Source organism: Canis lupus, chromosome 11 (genome assembly GCF_011100685.1).
Source record: "Canis lupus familiaris isolate Mischka breed German Shepherd chromosome 11, alternate assembly UU_Cfam_GSD_1.0, whole genome shotgun sequence".
In the NCBI taxonomy this organism is placed as follows: Eukaryota; Metazoa; Chordata; class Mammalia; order Carnivora; family Canidae; genus Canis; species Canis lupus.
In genome coordinates, this window is record NC_049232.1 from 46,763,413 (window position 1) to 46,779,952 (window position 16,540).

The following is a 16,540-nucleotide window of genomic DNA, read 5'->3' on the forward strand; positions in this document are numbered from 1 at the left end:
ACAACTATCATCTGACCCTGTTGTTTCCCTTACCCAATTCAGTTCAGCAGCCTTTGCATTCTTACTATCCTTTAAAATATTACTCTGGACTTGGACTTTTTTTCCCCTCAATTCTTTGCATAGTTTCCTTCTTCACATCATTTAGTCTATTTAATTAGTGTCCCTTCAAAGAGCCCTTCTACAACTCCCCCAGCTAAAATAATCTCCTGTCATTCTTCCATATCTTTAGTTTTTTTCTTTTTTCTTTGAAATTCTTTTTTTAGCTTTATTGAGCTAAAATTGTATTGACAAAATTATATTTAAAGAGTATATCATAATGATCTGATTATATATTATAAAATATATATTTCTACATAATCTAGTTAACACATCCCTCACTATATTTATGCTCTATAAATATAAATATATATATTTAAGTATATAGGTGTGTATGTGTATAAGTATGTTAACATCTAAGTTCTACTCTCAGGAAATTTCAATGCTACAGTACAGTATTATCTACTATAATCACCAGGTTGTATATTAGATCTTCAGACATAATTGATTTTGCTTTTCTTTTTAAAGGTATCAAACATTACCTGATATTTTAATATTTATTGTTGACCTGTATCTCATCCACTAGAATGTAAGTTCCCCGAAGGCAGACATTTGGTTTTTCTTATTCACCACTGTTTCCTCAGCTTCTAGATGAGTCCTACAACCCAAGAGGCATTCAATAAATTATGGCATTCCACTCGTGATCAGGAATCTAATTAGACAGATCAACTAATACAGCTCCTATACTAAGTAAGTATTATATAGTATATTTTTACATCTGGTAACCAGAAGCAGGAAAAGAAAAGCATTTTTCAACTTTTTCCATTAAATCTCCTTCACTTGTGCTCTAGGGTATAATCACAACAAATAAAATATAGAAAATGTTAGCACTGAAGTCATTCCACACAATAGTACATGTATCACCCTTTGGTTCCTTTTTACCTGTGCATTTTGGATTTCCAGTTCCTCTATTCTCAATTGGCTATATGTGTGTAAAACGTTTAAACCCTTACATTTAAATTCCTTCCAAATAAATGATCTTGTCCTCTCCTTTGAAAGTTAAATGGAGCCTGAAATTTGGGAGAATACTAATCCCATGAATTATCTGTTCTGATAATAATATCATTCCATTATAGGCTCTTTTGACATATCTTAATACAGTTTAAATTTAAAACTAATTGGAATGTTCAAAGCAAGAGACAAATAAATACTCTAAGTCTTGATAACTAAGGAGGCATTAGAAACATCAGCTCCCAAATTCAGTGGACGATATCTAAGAAAGTTAGCTTTTTCATTCTTTATTGTTCTCAAAATTATAGAGTATGAAAGATTATCTTTTAGTTGAATGCTCCAGGGGGCCAATTGTGTATAGAAAGGGTTCCTAATTAGAATGCCAAACTTATAAATAGACATATGATCCACTATAGATGAAGTCTGAGAACCACTCAACTTGTTTGTCAAAATCTGAGGAAAGAACATGTGGCAGCTAGTTAAGTTATGCATCTTACAATTTGTACTTCTAAAAACTGTAGCATGACTAATAAAAAAGAAGGGTATCTCCATAAATTATAAACACTGAGCTTGTAGGAAGAGACTAGAATCCTTAGATTTCATGCAAACAAGGACATATGTACTATACTGGGTTTAACAGCATCCCTGAAAAAATCCCATTCACCAGGAACCTGTGAATGTAAACTTATTTGGAAATGGGTCTTTGTAGATGTAATCAAGTAAAACTGAGGGCATACTGGATTCGGGTGGGTCATATCTGATGTCCACTAAGAAGAGGGGAGTTTGGACACAGACATATATAGATGGAAGACATCCATTGAAGACAGAGGCAGAGATTGAAATTACGTAGCCACAAACCAAGGCATACCAAAGATTGCTGGCAACCACCAGAACCTAGGGGTTCAAGGAAAGATCTTTCCCTAGATTGATTAGAGGGAATGTGGCTCTGCCAGCAGCTTAGTTTTAGACCTCTAGCTTCTAAAATGATTAGATAATAAATTTTTATTTTCTAAACTATCCATTTTGTTGTAATCTGTTACAGCAGCCCTAGGAAACTAATAAAGATGCTAAGGCAAAACTTATACGACTATAGACAAGGACACATGGGGAATGTGGAAGGAATGCAGGGCTAATAGTTCTCAGAAATAAACAGAAAATATTCCATTTCAGAAAGAGATAATTATACACTAAGTGGAAACCCTTTGTAAAAGACTAAAATCAAAAGGAAAACTACTATAATAGGGCATCAAAGAAAGAAATGATAGGAAATGGCTAGGGGAAACCAGAGGAGACAGATCTCAGAAATTTTTTCTTGCCACAGAATCACAAAAGGTCACATATTGCATAACCCTATTTATATGAAATGTCCAGAATAGCAAATCTATAAAGGCAGAGAATAGATTAGTGGCACATGTGAGGGGGAAATGCGCCTGATTGCTAATGGGCACAGGTTTCATTTTAGGATAACAAAATTTTCCAAAATCAATCAGACTGTGATAAGTCTGAGAAAAGCAAATGTATTAAAATAACAAAATAAGCGATACAATGATAAAATTTTAAATACTGATATTGGAAAGATATACCATCTTATGAAGAAAAAAAGTCTCTCAGAACATCAAGACATATACTAATAAAATTATAAGGCTTTAAAGAATAAAGAATAATCCTTTGAGCAGCCAGCTTGAAAGGTCCACTATTCACAAGGAATCAAGTAGCAGACTGGCATCTGGCTGCTGTTTCTCAATAGAAGTATCCAGAGCCATAGAAGAATACCTACAAGATTTTCAGGGTAGTTTCCATCCTATCATTGCCAAACTTTAGGATATTTATTAGCCTTTCTGGATTTATTTCTATCAAAATTGACATTCTAGATAAATCTCAATGAATTTCAGGGCTTTCCTTTAGTATTAATAAGTAGATATATCTGTATTTCTAAGAGCAGACCCTCTCGCCAAATGACACCCTACCACTATATATAGACATCCCTGGATTCTTAGGCTGCTTTATTTGCTGAATGTCACATCTGACAGAATCCACAGTGTTCTGTCCAGCCTTTCCAATTAGGCTTATTTTTGTTTTACAATGTAATAAATACCTCTGAGCTTGTTATTGTATCTTATAAATGAATTGCTATAAATTGCTTATTACTCTAAAAGATTACAGCAGCTTTCTAGAAAATTAAAATTAATGTTTGTCTCCTGGGAGCCATCAAAATATGTGCCCATTATAATGTAGTTTGAGGAACAAATCAAATTCTTTTTTATTCTATTAAATTTTATATTATTATATTCAAATACTGTGTTGTTGAAAAATTAACTTTAAATCACTCTGCAAAGTCACTTAGAAATAATTTCCTAGAAGCATAATAGCCCATGATATTTTTTTTTCCACAGAAGTAGAATCATCTTATACACTTCACATACCAAGGGATCTCAGAGATTATGTCATCTAGCCTTCTCATTGGACAGATGAACAAATTTGGCCTGTAGAGAATCTATGACCATTTAACAATTATAGGGCTGGGACCAGATTTGGGTTTTGATTGCTTGTCTAATACTCCTTACACTTCCCCATAAACTCCTGTCTTCCTGTGTTTAGATCTGTACTCATAAGCATTATTTAATTCATTGCACAAATATTTATTCATTGTCCACAATGTGCTAGCCATTCTTTTTTTTTAAGGATTTATTTATTTATTCATGAGACACACACACACACACACACACACACACAGAGACAGACAGAGACAGAGACAGAGACACAGGTAGAGGGAGAAGCAGGCTCCATGCAGGGAGTCCGACGTGGGACTTGATCCCAGGACTCCAGGACCACGCCCTGAGCCAAAGGCAGGCACTAAACCACTGAGCCATGCAGGGATCCCCTGTGCTAGCCATTCTTTGAAATTCAGAAGATGCTGAGGTAAAGAAGGCAGACACAGTCCATGTTCTCAGGGAGCCATTATTTCCTGACCTCACATGGCTTCTGCAAATTTTTTTCCCAAATACTCAGCCTCCCATTCCTCTTCCCTTCACCATTTCTTTCCAAGCTTCACTATCTTCAGGTTCTCTTGACATCCTATTCTAAGTATCACTGGGCCATAAGCCTAAATCAGGTACCAGGATGCCTTCTCTGTTCCCCTCATTGCCCTAGTCTGGGCTATATGCCCTTGATCTGTGGTCCCTTAACACTGTAGGCTTACCTCTATCACAGCATCATTACTTGGAAAGGTATTCATCTCCTTACTTGTCATTCCTTCCTCTTAAACTGTAACCTCCTAGAGGGCAGGGATTTGGGTCACATTTGTTCCAGTATCTTTAGTATCTGCATAGTACCTGGAACAGAATGAGTGCTCACTAAATATTTGTTGTTGATTAATTGAGAATGTCTGAATAAATATAAGGTCTTATGTGGACTATTTTCATCTCACTGTAAATGAATTTAAGCAAATGAATTCCTCCTGGGGTTGTTTGTATCTTATTAGCTCCAAACTGATCATTAGAAAATAATGTCAAAAATATCTAATTCATTTCTAGGACTACTTTCTTCTCCATCCTGATGTCATGCTCCACATAATCTCTAAGCAGTGGACAGCTCATATCTATGGGAAAATACAATTCTCTGCTCAACTCAGAATAAGAACCTGATGTTAGATTTTAACATACCAGAGACAGGCTTCACTAGACTTTTGAGAAAATTACTTCTGTTTTCTGTTAAATGCCAAAATAATTTAAAAATTGACTTGCAGTGTAAAAAAATCCACAAATTAGAACGTGAGTTCTTGTCAGATGCTATCTTTCAGAGGTGAGCTTGTATGTGCAATGGACTAAGGTCTATGGTCTACTTCGAGAAACAGAAAACAATTACAAAACCCTCAGCACCAACATAAAAATCCACACCTTCCAGTTTAGTTATTATATAGGCCAGTTTATAATTCTTTCTTAGCTGGAATCTGATATGGCAGAGTCAATATATTCATTCAGATCTAAACTTTTCTCTTTTCACTGGGGCATGCTCTCTAATTGAACACTGCTTACACTTTGCATTGGGAAAGGAAAAACACTCCAGGACGTCTTTGCATTAAAGAGAACTACAGGGGGTTTACTAGATAATTATCCTTGAAATGTATTACAAGTAACTCTACAGGAGACACTAAAATTTGGCCTACTATCTACTAAATACAAAGAAAAATAATGTCAACACTCCATCTATTATTATTTTAGTCAAAGGTGTAGGTATATAAATACATTTATTTAATATGATATTATTTAGTCATGCCATGAAAAAAATTATTATTTTCTCAAACGAATCAATGTCTGCTTTAAAATACAAACATATTTTCTTCATTTTTCTCAACTGCTAAGTTTTAGGTATTGTTCTAGTTATTGGCATGAATAATCTCTTGGTATTCTTTCTGGGCTTAGCCTCAGTACCACTCAAAACAATTCTAAATCAGAGAAACAGTTTTCGAAGTCCCTCTTGTTTCCTCCTTCCCCTTAGAAATTCCAATTTGAGTCCATCAGGCTTCCATGTGGCAACGAAGGAGACTTTACACATTATAATGATCTATTCTCCTTCCAATACTGTAAGTGCAGTTATCAGAAGAGAGTCATAAAGATATAATTAATGTAAATTTATTCCAATGATTAATAAACACTTATTTATCAAGAATGTAATTTAGCATTGGAAAGACTAGAATTAAATCCAATATCTTCCACATATTGTATTACTAATTTAAAGCTCAGTTTACACACAATTAAACATTTTGGCATTTTAAATGTGAAATATGTCAAGACTCTAGGACACCAACTTTCACACAGGGCTCAATGGATTATATACCTTAGGCCTTAATTCATTCTTCATGACCAACAATATACAATGATACAGGGTACAGTTAAGTTAGAGATCTCTAATTCAAAATGGCAGGCATTCCAAAGGCTTCAAAGCTCTACCTAAACTATCCCTTCAGGCAATCATTAAGATAAATTGCAAATAGATTTATTTGTTGTTCTATTCTAGAGACTCATTTTACTGATCTGGGAGATACAAATGTCTGTTGTAAAAAAAAAAAAAAAAAAAACCTTGAATCTGGCTGGTTAGACAAATAACATAAATCCAAATGTAGTGAAGAGTGTAAGGTCAAATACCAGTTGCTTTTCAAGTTTACAAGTCTATAAATATAAATGCAAGTGGAGAGGGCTCTAAATTTACTATATATGTATATATCTTCTTCCCTTCTTCTACTGTTCAATCTTGACTCCATTAGTTAACTGCTCTGGGCATCAATCTCTCCCTCTTTAAAATGAGAGGATTAAACCTGAAAAGGCATTTTTCTGTTCTAACATTCTGTGATTATGCCTAGAGGAAATGATCCTGGAGATCTAGGGAATAAAAAAAGGGTCCGTGGAGCACTTGAAATGACCACTGAAAAATGAGTTGAATTCTAGCTAGGAAAAGCAGGGTAAGAGGCATCCTACTTGAGAAAATACTGTGAACAATGGCTCTTGCTCAGGCAATTAAAAGCAAACACAATGATGGTGATGAAGATGATGATGAAGATAATGCAAAATATTTTAGATTAGAGCAATACATCACAATGTACCATCTGCCATTCTATTTTGAGCAAATCTCCCCTCAGGCAATAACTACACTTGCCAGATTTTACACAAATATACAACACAGTTTTGTTCAGATAAAAACCATCTAAAATTGGAATGCCTTTGCCCCAACAACAACAACAACAAGGTGTGATGTCTTCATTAATATGTTAATTTGCCCATTTCCTATCACAGTAAACATAAAGGCCCCATGCACAGGTTGACCCAATTAACACTATACAGTTAACTTTAAAGAGTACCTTCTCAAAACTGCTGTGTGAAAAGAACAACACCTGGGGTGATTTAAGATTTCATGGGAAAATGGGATTAAAGGAATAGACCTATGAAAAGGCTTAATATTGTTTTCAATTACCAAAATAAAAATCAGTAACACATTACATAAAGACAACATCAACAAGGTAAACAGTTTACATCAGTTATATTGAGGCTTTCACTATTGACTTCCCTCTGGCATATTCTGATCATGTTAGACTTCTCAGTTTCCTTTCACCAAAAATTTCAATTCTTATGTTTATGTGTACTTTATTGTACATTAAGTGCATATGAAAAAGCATCCTTTTCTGCACCCAGTCCTGTTTTGCTATGTCTCATACCATTCTGCATAATTCCCATGTGCTATGTCCTGCTATGCTCTTAGAGATGCACAGTGACTAGTGTTGCATTAGCAAATAAAAACACAGAATGCTAAGTTAAATTTGAAAGAAATAATAAAAGCAAGTATTTGAAGCAACTATTTCTGAAGCTTTCTCCACAAAATTCAAAATGATAGATTATTACCTTTCTCACAGTAAAGCCTTATCAAATCACATACCAGAGTCTCTTTTAGAGCAACTTTTACTGCTTCTTTCCCACACAATCCTAGAAGTTCTAAGGTATTGGCTATTCTTCCTATGTTGTCCTCCCCTCCCCACCCTGTCCCATCCTTTGCAAAGTTTCAAGCCCATAATCCACCATTCTGCTTTATCTACTTTTTCTCCTTTCCCCAAAACCAATATTCTCTCTTTCTAATTACGTCTAACAATTTGCATCATCTGCTTTCACATTCTTGTTGAAATATAGACAGAAGAAAATTTGCATGTACTCTGAAATTTTTGCATAAACAGAACTTCCATTTTGGAAAGTTATCTCATTTAAGTATCTATAGTTTTCTTTGACTCAGTCAAAATACAAAGAGAAAAGATCATAAATATTTATATAAAATTATTATCAGTAAATTACTGCTAGAATATATATTGGGTTTCCAAATGTTATTCACTTTATTTACACTAACATTTTTGAACAAACAGCTCTGATTTTGCCATACTCTAAGTAAGGGCCAGTTCTTGAAATTTGCAGGGTGATATAAAGGAAATTTAGTTCAAGTTCTCAAGGGTGAAAAAAAAAATAGCTTTAGTGTATAAAAATCCTGGACCATTTCCAATACAAAACTTTAAGAAGTACTGAATTATTCATTTTTATTTGGAAAATATTATGACCTAACAGCTGAACAAATAAAATAGCATGTTAAAATTGTAGTTATTGGTATCTAAAAGCATAAAAATGGGTTTTTAACTGTTATGAGAGCTTTTTACCTCATTTTACAAACTGGTAATATTCCAATAAGAGTCATTCAGATCTACAAAAACGAGGCAAGTGTAAGTGGCAAGATACTGAACTGAGAGCAGAGGCTCTCATTCTAATTTCTTATGCAAGCAGAAGCCATAAGATTTTTAACAGAGATTCTATATCTCTGTTTTCTTATCTGAAAAGTGGGGACAGTAACTTCTCCAAGAATTGGGGCTGGAGATAAGAGAGTGGATTAGGCCTTCCTGACTCAATCTCCTTCTCTTTCTCAGTCCACATTTCACCCATGGCACAGGACCTAACACTGTCATTTTTTCAGAAATGAAGTCTTAGAGGAATGAATGCAGGGTGAGTGGAGAGAGGAGGGGAATGAGTGAAAGGAGAAAGAGAGGGGAAAGGAGAGGTTTGATTTCAGCAAGCCAAAATAAGGTCCCACGTTGGTCCTTTTCCACACTCAGCTGAATGAGGCATGAGAGTTGAAAGTCACCAGTCGTTTTGTTTTGATGACATTTTCTGATTCACAAAATTTCTTCTCAGATTTTTCTCCCTCAATCCACTCCTTCCACCCCTAAGAAAAAGGAGGCCTAGGCCACTTTCATTTGCTACATTAAGAAAGAAAAGAAAAGGGAAGGGAAAAAAATAGGCTTTTAGCCTGTGTTGGTATTGAGGGTACCTCTTCAAGCTGGTGTCCCTTAAACACTGATTGATGTATTATTCAACGTGTGGTGAAGAGGGGAAGGTCTCTAAGGAGAAAAAATAAAAGCAGGAGGCCCACCAGTGATTGTGTGAATACTCTGTTGGACCTCCAAGCACTTCAGCTCTGAACTCAGTTGGATAAAGGAAGGCTACCAAAATCAGCCTCCACTGGAAGCCTAAATACTATACTCTGATGGTAGAGGCTTGGAGACTAAGCATCAAAGAACTCTTTCCAACTACATATACTCTTTCCCTGAGGGTTCTTGCAAATATACTTTTCTCTTCCATCAGACATTCTTGATGATGTTTAATGCCCCTAGTAGACTGTAATCTAGCCTGTCCCTTGAGAGTCTTGGCAAGGCAATGCCTTGGACCCTGTCCATGACACTTATCTTACAAGGAAATGGGGAGGGTACTCAGGACATTTAACTATGGCATTGAGATTTGCATTAAGTCGACTCTCCAACTTGGGTTCCTGAATTACAAGTGTTACCTGTATTATCCAGCAGTGCTGAGGTTTGAAAATGACCACAGACTATATATATCCTTTTTGTTGCTAGATTATGCCTTTGAAGAGGGTTGAGGAGACTGAGGTTTTTTGTTTTTTGTTTTTGTTTTTTTTTAAGTAAAAGAAGTCTGTAATATAATGGAAGTTGTAGCTTATATTTATTTCAATATTTCTGCTACCTAGAACAATACCTGAATTAAGAGACATTCATAAAATATTTAATAAATAGGTGAAAGTTAATTAGCTTAAATGTGGTAGTAACTTTTTTTTTTTCCTATTTGGGTTCTTGTATTATTTCTTTCAAGTTTAAATATCTATGTTGAAATGCCATGTCAAAGATAAAATTACATAGTAAGTATAAAGTTCTTCTGTGACCTATAAACTGCTAAACAAATCTGAAATATTATTGTTGTTAGGCCCTTTTAGCTTGGTGGAGGAGTCTGAACCAATTGATATAAGCAGAAATATGATTTTCAATTTATTTCCTTTTTATCAAATTGGTTAAGAAATCACCTTAAGTGGGTAGACAATTCAATGTTGCCATGTTTTCATGAAATTTCATTCTGTTCTTTTTGATTCTTGAATGAATGACTACCTAAAGACAAGTCAGTGATTCAGAGACAGTTTAAAGGATGCATTTTAACTGACTGAAACTCTAGTCATAAGAAATATATATAAATTGCTATTATTGATTTACCATTTCTTGAATTCCTAAAAAATAAAGGATATTATTAATGAGCACCTGCTTCACTCTAGGCATTTTTGATAGGTATTCTATTCTTAAAAAACTGCATAAAGTAGACATTAATAAATCCATTCACCTAAAAAGTAAGTGAGGGAAATGTACTAAGTGAGTGTTGGGGTAAACTGGATAGCTCAGGCCATTTTGAGAAGGTGACTTCTAGGCGTGCCTGCATAGTTCAGTTGGTTGAGTGTCTACTCTTAATTTCAACCTAGATCTTGATCTCAGGGCCCTGAAGACCTGCATGTGCTCTGCCCTCAGCAAGGATTCTGCTTGATGATTCTATCTCCCACTGTCCCTTGTCCTGTTCATGCACTCTCTCTCTCAAATAAATAAATAAATCTTAAAAAAAAGAAAAGAAAGAAAGAGAAAGTGACTTCTACTCAGTCCCAACCAATTAGGACGATGAAGGACAATTGTGGTTTTGCTACTACTTTTGACCTTTCAAGAAAAGCCAGAAATCGAATTTTTATATGATACCTTCCAAATTTTCTAATGTTGTCAACCAGTTCTTTTGAACAACAATAACAAAATCAACAACACTGAATAGGTGAGGGCAACACACCTGCAGGTCTCTATCTCATCCACAGCATTTCAGTTTGTTAATGCTGTATGAATTTGTTTCCTGTAATACTATGCTGAATCAATTGCTTCCTTTGCTTGAAGATTTGTCTTCTTGAGCTATCTGCTATGGTCCTCTAATTTAGGTAAAACCACATGAAGTTGGTACTTGAAACAATATCTAAGTAAAAACAAAACAAAACAAAAAAACCACAACTGTTTCTGTATATTAATTAGATATTTCCACATTAATGCTACCTATTAAACATCTACAAAATATCCATGTCACACAACAAAAAAGCATGTATCTCTTGCCCACGAATTTGCAGATCATTTGGTTTCTTAAAGTCTGCATTTGAGGCTGGCATATCACTGGCCAAACAGATCACAAAGTCAAGGGGTGGGAAATTCACTCTTCAAATGCTAGGTCAAAGTATGGATACAGGGAAGGAAGAAGGCTTGGATTCAAGCATTCAGTCTACTATAGTTCCTTGCCTTAATACTAGAGGTAGTTCACTGATTTGATCAAAAACATGTTAGGGTCATTCTCAAATGTATTTTCTGAATCATCTGGGTTTTTTCTCTTAGTTGACAACTAACACTTTTTGTATTATTTTGATTCTCTTTTGATTTTCCCATTTCTCACTAATGCTCCATAATCTTATCATTTTTTATTTTATGATCTTCCTGGAAAACTGATTTAATTGCCTGTCTTATTTTTTATACAATATTGCTTACTTATTATAATGTTGGCTTTCCTTAAAAGCCCTAGAGTACTAAAAACTCAGCAAACCAAAAAAATAAAATAAAAGAAATAAGGCCACTAAATAATTTTACTGAATTAAATATAGAAACCTAGAACAAAGGAATAGGAATTAATGTACCATCCTAGAAAAGTATCTATCTATCTATCTATCTATCCATCTATCTATCTATCTTAAGTCTCAGTTCTATAGCTGACTAAAGCTTTGCTTATTTGCTTATTTTTCTGGTTTGTTTTATCAAAAATTTTTAAAGATATTCCATTATTTTATATGGATTAAGTAAAATTAAAAATTAGTATACACATTTTTTAAAGAAGCATAAATGTAACAAAAGCAGCATTATGTATCTAAAGCTTTAACAACGATTTTACTATTGACCAAAAATATCCACTTTAGGGAAATTGCCACTTGGAAATGGTTAGATATGGGCTCATATATTTATTTTCAAGAATGTTCATTGCATTTTTTAGTAAACACAAAAAATCTAAAATCCAATAATTCAGAAATTTTAATGTGAATTTCATCATATTCATACAATGGAATGCTAGGTCCCTTTGGAAAGCATGCCATTTGAGAATAGTAAATTAGAGGGCAATAGGCATAATCTAGTCTGAAGGAGGAAAGCACATTTTCAAAATTATATTCAATATTTCTTAGACTTTTGCAGGATTCATGAATTATACTGATACTCTAATAAAAGCTAAAAACTCTCTTCTCAGAAAAATGCACTCACATGCACAAATAACAATTTGGAAGAGAGGTTTCAAATTCTAGGAGCCATTTTTAGGATGCTGAGTAAATGAAGCATGATATACACTGCAACAATTAAAAAAATCTGTAGCTATCTATTTATTTTAAGAAATTACACATATTACATACATAGAGAAAATGTTCAGGGACTCCAGTAGCAATGTAGGCAAAGGTTTTTCAAAGAGACTTTCTTTCTGCTACAAACAGAAAATGCTGAGTGACAGCAAGCCCACATGCAGACATGCATACATACACATACTGAATAGAGAACTGTACTCAATAGAAGAAAAATAACATCTACAGGTGTAGAAACAAAGGGGGAAGCCAAATCCAGAAGATAATCACTGATATAATGATAGTCTGTTGAAGTTTCAGAGGAGGATTAAAACTCTATTCCTGGGGCACCTGGGTGACTCAGTTGGTTAAGTGTCTGACTTTGGCTCAGGTCATGATCCCAGGTTCCTGGGATGGAGCCCCACATTGGGTGGGCTCCTTGCATAATGTGGAGCCTACTTCTCCCTCTCCTCCCCACTTGTGCTCTCTGGTGCTATCTCTGTCTCTCATAAATAAATAAATAAATAAATAAATAAATAAATAAATAAATCTTAAAAACAAACAAAGAAACAAACAAACAATAACTCTAGTCTTTGGTTTCCAATCTTTTGCAGAAATAAGATGTGACCTCTAGCCTCAGCTAAGTGAGAGATCTCTACACAAAGGAGGTCTTCCTTGGCCAAGGAATTTGATGAAGTTTATTGAATTTATTATTTTCATTTAAACAATAACAATTTTTATTTATTTATTTCATCTGGTCACTTAGGACTCAGAGGTTTGAGGTGTTCTTGAGTAGGCACAAAGTGCAGGTCAGGGAGTACTAAAGGAGTAGTCTGTTCTAAAAGAATAGTCGCCAAAGCCTAAAATAAGCATTACCTATAACAGATTTTCAACTGTCTGTGCCTAAGTATGGTGAGGAGAATTTAGAGATGAGATAATCCAATTTCTTATAATTTCTATTTTTTGTTAGTTTCTGACTTCCTCCAAATAAATCAAAGTTCATAGATATTCATTGGTTAGGGATTCTTACTTCTTATATAGATAACACTGTGTTTCCTCAAGGAAATATTTTAAGTGTAGTCACAATTTTATCCAAGCAATTTTCAATATTTTCCAGTTAAGTTAAAAGCAAAAGTGAGGTCACTGCAAATATATAGCTGCCACTATACATCTAGCATAGCTGAGAAATAATGCATGAATGAATCCTTCTCATTGCCTAAAGCCAGTCATTTGTGAGAACTTGAAGAAGCAAATCATGCACAAGCAACAGAGGTAGACAGAGGGTAGTTGGATGGATAACTGCAGAATTCACTGAGATTGGCTTAACTGCTGACTATTTTCAGTGTGTTCTAATTCAGTGAAAAATTATTTTAAATAAAGCCTCTAAGTTAAGATCAAGATCCTGCCAATAAGCAATGAACTCAACAAAATTTGAATAGACTATGAACCACAGTATCAAGGCAGAGTTATACAACAAGGCACTTGGTGCAACTTTTAGAGCAAAATGGTGGATGACTGGTAAAAATGTGCCTACTAGTATGATTTAGAAATCTTAGATAGTCTTAAAAATATGAGCAGTAAGAAAAATGCCTGGCTGGTTCTTACATGTGATTTAAAATCTGTCTCCTCATGTTGTAACCATTTATAATATCATGGGTTCTGAAGTTAAACTGAGTGAAGTATAAATCCATTCTCCACTCTTAGTGCCAGTTTAACTTTGAACAAATCACTTAACTTATTTCAGTCTCAGTTTCCTCATCTTTAAAAAGGTAGGAGCCATCCTCTTTGTCTTAGGGTAGTTTTGATGATTGAAGAAGGCAATGCATATAAAGGGCTTAGCGCTGTGTTGATATACAGTGATCAATAATGTGAGCTATCTGCAAATAGTTCTCTTAACTTGCTTTACATGTACCACATGTACAGCTTCCAGTCACTGCTAAAATGTTCCATGATCCTTTATATGTAACCACATATATTTCTAGGACGTCCGATAAAAGTAGGCAAAACTTCAAGACATACTAGGCACTATTTGGCACATGTTTCTTAGTAGGAAATGGCAGTGATATCTAGAATTCATGGAACACAATATTATGTCTCATATACAATAGATTAATCAATTCTTGTAACAGAATCATTATTTTCTTCTTTCTATAGATGATGAAAATGAGGAATCTACCAAAGCTAATCACTGGCAGAGCTAAGCTTCACACTATGTCTCAGAACCTAAATTCAGGCTGCCCACTTCCAACAGTGTCTATTATGGGTTGAATTGTGTCCTTCTCCCATCTCCCCAAATTCATATGTTAAAATCCTAACCCCAAGTACTTACAAATGTGAGTGTACTTGGAAAAAAAGGGTCATTGCAGATGCAATTAGCTAAGACAAGATCATTCTGGATGAAATAAGATGGACCCCTAATCCAACATGAACAATATCCTCATAAAAAGGGAAAATTTGGACACAGATACACAGACAAGGAAAATGCCAAATAAAGTTGAAGAGAGAGATCGGTATGAAGCAGTAGAAGCCAAGGAAAGCCAAAGGTTCCAGGAAACCACCAGAAGCTAGGGAAGGGTTAGAGGACATGCTCCCTCACAGTCCTCAGAAGGAAATCAATCATGCTGACATCTTGGTTTTTAACTTCTAGTCTCCAGAACTGTGAGATAATGCATGTCTAATGTTGAGACCACCCAGTTTGTGGTACTTCAAATACATAGGTCTCCTCTCTTCCCTTTCCCTTTCATTATTGATTCCTACTAACATTTAGAATACCAAATCATTTTGTTTATTTTTGAGGCCTTCCAAAAACGATTTTAACTTACTAGAAAAAAAGATCATGAAATTCCAGAACTATAGTAAACTAGGTTGCTCAGAATACCTTCCATCTATAAGACACAGAAATGCTATATAAAGTAAACTAACAAAAAAATGCTTTAGACAGTTACATTTAAAAGAAAGACAAATTAGGCAGACCTGAAGAAAAATTTAGTGAGCTAAAAAGAGAACTGAGGGAATTACCCAGAATTCAGCTCAGAGGAATATGTAAGATAATAGAAGTAATACATGAAGGGTATGAAAAGACATTACAATATATGTACAATAGCAGTTCTGTGAGAACAGAATAGAGAGATGAAGGGAGGGAGAGGCAACACTCAAAATGCAAGTGAATGAAAATTATCCATAATTGAAGACATGAGTCCAGAAGCAGTGTAATGAGTGTTAAATAAAGAAGAAACCCATACTTAACATTTCATTTAAAATATCTTCCTAAATGTGGGGTGCCTGAATGGCATAGTCAGTTAAGCATCCAGTTCAGTTTCAGTTCAGGTCGTGATCACAGGGTCCTGAGATCAAGCCCTACGTTGGACCCCATCCATGCTCAGCATGGAGTCTGCTTTAGTTTCTCTCTTCTTCTCTCTCTGCTCTTCCCCCCTGCACAAGACACACTCTTTCTTGCTGTAAAATAAATATAAAAAAAAAACACTTCCTAAATGTAAAAGACAGACCCCCTAAAAAATCATTTCCTAAATATAAAAGACAAATCCCCTAAATTCCTAAAATTTAAAGTCTACTATATTGATGGCAGCCTTACAACCAATCACAATGGAGAAGACTGCTGAAGAATACATTTAATATGTTGAGAGTAAGTATCAGTCACTGTAGAATCGCATACTCAATTGGGCTTTCAATCCAGAGTGAGGGCAAAATAGACATGTTCAGGCAAAGGTAGAAAGGATTTACTACTCCAGAATCTGCTGAAAGTAGTACTAGTAGAAATACTTCAAGAAAACAAAATTTAGCTTGGAAGAAAATGCAGAATATGAAATATAATAGTAAGCAAAGAAATCAATGATGTTTTGGCTATACAAAGGATCATTAATAATGACTAAGTTTGGGTTCTTAAATTAAAAATACAGGAAAGATGGGAGAATGGATTGCATTCAAAAAGTTTAACGTCTTTGTATTTGGGGGAGGACATCAGGAATATTTGTGAAGATTAGACAGGGTTAAGGCAGGTATTTGTTAATACAAGTAACTAACCATTAAATTTAAGAATAATACTAAAAGAATAAAAACACTGCAGAACTTCAAATTAATAGAGAAATCAAAGAATATAAAGAAAACTTGACTAATAAAAAAAGAATGGGAAAATAATTAAAAGAAAGCATAGTACAGAGAAGCATACTACAGAAAACAGTAAAAGGAATATATCCAAATATATTTTTATTTTCAAAAATAT

General features: G+C 34.5%; 1 protein-coding gene across 6 annotated transcripts in view; it reads right to left on the reverse strand.

The window, feature by feature from the left end:
- LINGO2 (leucine rich repeat and Ig domain containing 2) overlaps positions 1–16,540 on the reverse strand; it is a 1,117,067-nt gene that overhangs the window by 526,239 nt on the left and 574,288 nt on the right. For 5 of the 6 annotated variants that reach the window (XM_038552583.1, XM_038552579.1, XM_038552581.1 and 2 more), the window contains one exon: positions 579–694. The exons of the other annotated variant lie outside the window; for it this stretch is intronic. The gene's annotated coding sequence lies outside the window, so the exon portion shown is untranslated. The remainder of the gene's footprint in view (positions 1–578; positions 695–16,540) is intronic. 6 annotated transcript variants of the gene reach the window in all.